At 47.9% G+C, this 7,064-nt stretch overlaps 1 pseudogene; it reads right to left on the bottom strand.

Moving 5' to 3' along the window:
* Positions 1-924: 924 nt before the first annotated feature.
* On the bottom strand, positions 925-4,462 carry LOC132659064 (testis-specific Y-encoded protein 3-like; annotated as a pseudogene).
* Between the last annotated feature and the right edge of the window lie 2,602 nt (positions 4,463-7,064).

Below are 7,064 nucleotides of genomic sequence, written 5' to 3'. Positions count from 1 at the left end.
CGTTGTGGTTGAAAACATTCTGTGCTGAGCCATTCAGCAAGGAAGGGAAACTGTCACCAGAGGGCTCGTGAGAAAAATGTTATTTCTACACCTTGGCCTGATAGAGGCCCTTGGGCAAATAGCTTAAGCTTTCCTTGAAAAAGGAATATTTACCCGAGCCATGGCAGCAGCAGCATGGGACACAGAGCACATGGCTGGGTAGGTTGGCACTAACATCCTCACTCCCCTCACTTCTACCCCTGCACACTTTGTACCTAAACTGAGTTCCTGGAAAAAACAAGAGTTCACATGACCTCAAACATCTATGACGGGATTAGTTTTCCTTTATCTGACTCCTTGCAATTTATCTTTTCCCCTGGTCACTTTTACCAGAAACTAATATCCTCACTGCCTTCCCACCCCTCACTTTCTCCCTAGGCCACAGCCCCCCTCCATATACCTTATACATGTTACCTGGAACCCTAGCTCTGGGAAGTGGACTCTCACCAAAGCTGACTGTGCACTCATATACACACTCATATACATATGGCCTTCTAGGTTCATAGTGAGTTGAATGTGAAGGCCTTTTCTTTGTCCTGTACTCTTAAAATGTCTGATGATATGCGACAGAGAAGATACCTGGGGCACCAGCTTCCAACAAAATTTTGTGTTCCACTGTTTCAATCTCTGGTCCTTGTTCACCAGACCCTCTCCATGAACATCCACATTTCTCTTGTAAAACTTCCATACACACAGTTAATGGGCCCTTCATCTTCTTTCTCCATCCTCCCCAACCCCCTCCCCATAGGAAGAACTGCGTCCCCGACACAACCCCAACATATGACTTAACCCCCTCTACAAATCTCCATGGATGGTAATTCATGCGCAGTAAACTGAGAATCCTACATGCAGCTCAAGTGTTTGTCCTGAAATCCTGCCCAAACAATGCACAGACACAGGCAGTAGATGCTTTTTATTTATCCTTCACAATTATTTCAGGTTTATTTGTGTCTCCCGCTCAATCCATTTCAGCACCAGACCACTCTTCATCAATTTCCCATCCAAGAGAACTATGCTGGCCATTGATCTTCATGTGAAGCAGCTTCTTTGGTTTTCTATTTTAGGTAAATGAGGACACTCCATTGTAAGTTTCTCAAAATCTGGGGGGAGCGGGTTCCTTTCAAAACAGAGACAGAAAGAAATATGTAAACCTATCCTCTCTTAAAACACTAAAGACACCTTGAATCTTTCAAGTCAGTTCCCAGGGAAGAGTGTCTGTGAACTTTTACATTTCCTCTAAGCACATAGTAAAAAACACACACATCCCAGTCTTCACCATAGGACTATTTACAACAGCTAGGACATGGAAGCAACCTACATGTCCATGGGTACATGAAGGGATAAGGAAGTTGGAGTACAGATACACAATGGTATGTTACTCAGCTCTAAAAAGGAACAAATCTAGGTCAGTTCTAATGAAATGGAATGAGTGTGGTGCCTATTACACTGAGTGTAGTAAGTCAGAAAGAGAAAAACAAACATTGTACGTTAACACAAATATATGGAGTTGAGGACCTTGTAAGTGATACCGAACATCCAACATGCAGGGCAGCAAGTAAGACAGAGACATATAAAGAACAGACTTTCGACTCAGTGGGAGACGGTGATGGTGGGTTAATATGAGAAAATAGCCCTAAAACTTTACATTAGCTTATGTAAAACAGATGACCAGTGCCAAGTTTGATGCATGAAGTAAGGCAACCAAAGTCATGCTGTGGGACAACCCAGAAAGACAGGTAGGGCAGGTCGGTGGGTGATGGGTTCAGCATTTGGGGGGGACACATGTTGGCCAATGTAGAGCAAAACCTGTCATGGTATTGTAAAATAATTATCCTCCAGTTAAAATAAATAAAAGACTGTTCTCCATAATCCAGCACAGTGGTCAGTATTCTCAGAATGAGGGTGGCAGATGAAAAAGGTGTGAAAGAAATTTAAAACACATAACAAGTGTGATGATCAAAATGGAATCAAATGATGGGTCAGTGGGGGAACCGCCTTGCACAAAGGAGACTCACAGACCTTTTTGGAAAGGGGACTTCATGAGGAATAGCAGGTGGGTCCCAATTTAAGAGGAGCCTGAGGGTGGACTTGTTGGCCACGGAATGACAATTCAGAGATGTGCAGCTGACTTAAACTGGAGTGACTTTGGCCTGGCCAGGCCACTTCCTCTGCCTCAAGCTTCTCTAGTTAGAACCCCTTCTTCACTACAGTCCTGTCTCTTGGTGATTCCTTCATGCCCTGGTGTCACTGTGTATTCCACGGAGTCTCACTTTCTCCACAAGTGAAATAAACGACCCAAGTTCCCGGACAACACATATGCCAGTGCTCAGACCCTGGGCGCCTCACCTCTTGTCCTTCCAGTACCTCTTGTGGTGGAGCCTTCCTCTTCACATAGTACTGCAAAGGATTGGGCCACAGATCCTTTATGATGATCTGCCAGGGAAATGAGCAAGGTCAGCACAGGGCTGGCCAGACCATGAGCCCTCCCATGTACCACCACCAACTCCAACATTTATCACCAGTTCTGGCCCAGTGGCTACACGGGACCCCACCTCAGCAATCCAGTCAGACCCTGAGAAGTTGTGGTCAAAGAACCAGTTGAAGAAGTTAACGCTGCTGTCATGGTGCCTGCGGCTGTATGCCTTACGTTCAAACCCCTGGTACCACTGAACTGGAGTCGAACAAGATGCCTGATATCCTGCAGGAAAAGGCATATGGGAGAAAGATCTAAATCACTTTCCAATTCAACCTACACTTTTCTGCCGCCACCTCCCAAATCCAGGGAGCTGCTTCTCACCAGTGATGTTAATCAGATACTCCTTAACAATCACTTCATTCTGGAAATACCTATTCCTCCGAAAGGACAATGTGATCTTGCAGTGATGGGTGGGGTGCCTGAATTCCTCCACCTGCCAGGACAAAGTGTGGGGAGCTGGGGGTGGGGTAGGTGGGCAACCTCTTTACAGAAGAGCTGTCCTTCCACGTTTTAGGGATAAACCATGTCCCCGCCCAGTCACCTCCCCTCCACAATCATCAGTGTCCCCTGCCTGACCTTCAAGTTGGTCATGAAGTGAAGCATGTCCTCATCTTGGTTGCTCATCAAAATTGACATTTGGGGGTGGTTCATAAACTGCTTTAAGTCAAGGAGCCTCTAGATGCTAGAGGGAAAAGTGCTGGAAAAACAAAGCTAGCCTAAAGAGTAGAATGGCACTGTTTGACTTCAACTTGCTACTAGTTAACTCGTCACATTTCTGTTGACGCAAACTGTATGAATGCTGAATAAGGTCCAAGGCTGTGCCTATGCATGCACTATCTGGAGGTTCTCTTCCTAACAGCATAAGCTTCATCGCAGCCCCTTGAAAGTTAGCTTACTTGTGCAAAACAAGCACTCCTAGCTAGAACAGGTATGACCACTTACTCATCACAACCTCACCCCCAAATTCACTCAGCTTTTCGGAGAAGAACTGGATTCCAGACAAGCCTTTTCTCTGAAGAGTCCCTGGTGCTAATGACAATTCTGATTGAGACCTCTGCAAATAAAGCCCAAGTATAGGTTGTGCTAACCAGAACGCAAGGACATCACACCTGCTTTCAGCAACAGATATGCAGGACGGTAACCAATACACATTATCCAAAAAAGTAAATTTTGTACCAGAAGTGCCAGATCTGTAAACTGCTCCTGCAGTAGCCCAGGTTAAAAAAAATAAATAAATAAATTCACAAGCACCACACCAAGGGATACAACTTCGACCCAGAAGCCAGGGATTCCCTGGATGATGGCACTTCTGTGTTCTAGATGCACCCTCCGCCTCTGGCAGGTCTTATGTTTCAGGCGAGCATGCGCCCTTTGGGCTTTCTTATTCACGGGATCCAACTCCAGCTGCAGGGCCACCAGTGCCTCCAGCGCAAGCCGGTCACTCGGGGCTCCGGGCCTTGGATGTTCCTGGCCTTGCTCCTCCGAGGACACCTGTTTCTGCTCCTGGTACACCACCACCTCCGTGTCCTCCATGATGTCTTACACCAGCGAATCCTGTCTAATTCCTGCCTGATTCCCCCCACGTCTCCCTCCTCCAGGGCCGCACCTTCCTCCACCCAGAAAAGGGCGGCCTCCTCGCCTGGCACACCACCAAGGGCCTGCATCCCCTCTGCCGCCCCCACCAGGCTGGTAGGCCCCAGGGCCCCTCCCTCGTGAAGACCCAGGCTCACAACTAAGATCCGGGGTCCTGGAGTGCTGCCGCCTTCCTCTGGCCCCGTCTCACTCTCCATGTTGTTCTCGCCGTAGCCCCAAGCTGCAAACAAGCTGGACACTAGACCACAGCAGACAGCCCGCACAGTCCGCCCACCCGCCGCAGTATACGTGGTACTTCAACGGGTTACTTGCCCACAGCCAACGAACAGGGAAAGGAAGAGACGCATGCGCAGAACCCTGTGCCGCCGCGCACGTCTAATATGGCGGCGGGAAGGGGTTGAACTCTCCACCCTGACCTCCAGACCTCATCACAGAACCAATCAAATGGAGCCTAAAGGCGTTAGCTCTTTGGACACGCCCCTTGGAATTCTGGGCCTTCTGGCAGCAGGTGAAGAGCGGCCACACCCGGTGCAGTGTAAAGGGGGCGTGTCCTCGCAAGCCGTTTGCCTGCCTAACAATGTAGCAGTGCCTGAGGAGCGACTGGGAGAGCCAGGCCACCTGCCGCTGCAATCATCCTCAAGCTTGAAATTGCCCCTGGGGCAGTGGGCGACTCCGTGTGCTCAGGGATCCACACAGGTCAGACAGGTTTCCTGGGTACCCCTGGGGCAGTGGGCGACTCCGTGTGCTCAGGGATCCACACAGGTCAGACAGGTTTCCTGGGTACCTCAGGTCCAGAGTTGCTCACTTCCGATCCAAACTGCAAGCCACGGGTTGGGGGTGGGTGGAGTAGGACGGAAGCGGGCAGGGTTGGGGGGTTGGGAGGGGAGTGCACGGTGGAGGGGGTGGGGGAAGGTGGGCGGGTTGGGGGAGGGCTTATGCCAACCTCACGGATGTGCACGTGCTTTAGAGTCATCCGTAAACTCGTGCCTTAGGCTTGAGCAGTGTCAAGAATGCAGCCATCCTCTGAGGAAGAAGCAGTGCACTTTCCTCGGCCAGCTGTCTGAGCCCCACAGTGCAGCCCCTAGCCTAGCCCCCCTGGAGCCCCTGGCCTACTGTCTGTCAGCTCTTGGCATTTACCCCCGGCCTGCGGCTTAGAGGAGGCACCTGGGTAGTTAAGGATGTGCACCTGGGGATGCACTTCCCAGAGGAACAGAGGTATTCCTGTAAGTGTTTCAAGTGGCCCAAAGTGCCCCTCCTGAGCATTAGTTACTCTACCTCCAGACCCCATAGTTAAGGTGGGCACACTCAGGTTAAGTGCCTGGACAGTTTCCACTGCTCACACTCTGTCTCCTAGGATGTCTGGTGTTTCACACTGAGCACCTACCTTAGGCCTGACACACTCACAGACCCACACACACAAACAGGTGATACAAGTACACACATGTACACACACACGTGCAACACACAGAGACACAAATGCTAACAGGTGTTTCAGAGACTGAAGAACCAGTGGTTCCTGAAATCTATGAAATGCATAGATTTCTTTATTTCTCACAGGAAAATGTTCGTTCTGGTCTTCAGATATGAAATATAGAGAAGTCCAACTTTCATGAAGGAGAAGAATGCCTAGATTTTGATACAGGAAATATAGAGAACTCCATATTTCATGGTGGACAGTCCTTGTTTTATACATTAGAAATACAAAGGAGTAAGTATTTCACAAGGAAATGGTGGTGCCCAGAATTTTGTTTATGAAATAGAGATAATTTCAATTCCATATCGCTTCCCCAGATCTTAATTACACACTTCATGTCAGTAAAATTTCATTGATATTTTCATATAGGAAATGTATACAGTTTCAGAATTCAAGAAGGGAAGTATATGCTCAACTTTTCATATCTAAAATATATAGAATTCCCCATTCATGTAGGAAAACATGTGCACAGATGTACCTCTGGGAAACAGACAAGATTCCACATATGATGAAGAAAATTACACAAGTAGATTTTCAAATGTGAAATGCCAGTTTCCTATTTCAGGTAGAAACATCTGCACCCATTTTCTCACATGTGAAATAGAGAAAATTACATATTTTGTGTAGAAAAATCATCATCCACGTTTTCATCTGCATGAAGCAGGGCATGCGAAGCAAGGAGTCTGGAACAACCCAGAAGAATAGCATAGGAAGGGATGTGGGGGCGGCTCCAGGATGGGTGGGACACCTGTGCACTTATGGCTTATTAGTGTTGATGCATGACAGAAACCATCACAATATTGTATTGTAATTAACCCCCAGTTAAATTTTTAAAACTAGTATGTTTTGAGAAAAGTAAAAGAAGAGAGGGACTCAACTGCTCTATGGTGGCATAAATGGGAAGGAAACCCAAAATTGACGGGACGTATGTATGGATGTGAGAGTTGGACTGTGAAGAAGGCTGAGCACCGATGAATTGATGCTTTTGAACTCTGGTGCTGGAGAAGACTCTTGAGAGTCCCTTGGACTGCAAGGAGATCCAACCAGTCCATTCTAAAGGAGATCAGACCTGGGGTTTCTTTGGAAGGAATGATGCTAAAGCTGAAACTCCAGTACTTTGGCCACCTCATGCGAAGAGTTGACTCATTGGAAAAGACTCTGATGCTGGGAGGGATTGGGGGCAGGAGGAGAAGGGGACGACCGAGGATGAGAAGGCTGGATGGCATCCCTGACTCGAGAGACGTGAGTCTGAGTGACCTCCGGGAGTTGGTGATGGACAGGGAGGCCTGGCGTGCTGCAATTCATGGGGTCACAAAGAATCGGACACGACTGAGCATCTGAACTGAACTGAACTGATGTACACCTAAAATTGATTCAGTGTGACATACGTACAGCAGAAACTAAAGCAACACTGTTATGCATCTGTAGTCCAAATATAATTGTTAGAAACACTTTACATGTCAACTACAATTCCAGCAGTGA

The sequence above is a fragment of the Ovis aries genome, chromosome Y (assembly GCF_016772045.2).
Source record: "Ovis aries strain OAR_USU_Benz2616 breed Rambouillet chromosome Y, ARS-UI_Ramb_v3.0, whole genome shotgun sequence".
Taxonomy (NCBI): domain Eukaryota; kingdom Metazoa; phylum Chordata; class Mammalia; order Artiodactyla; family Bovidae; genus Ovis; species Ovis aries.
The sequence above is the reverse complement of the archived record's forward strand: the minus strand, read 5'-3'. Positions and strand labels throughout refer to the sequence as shown.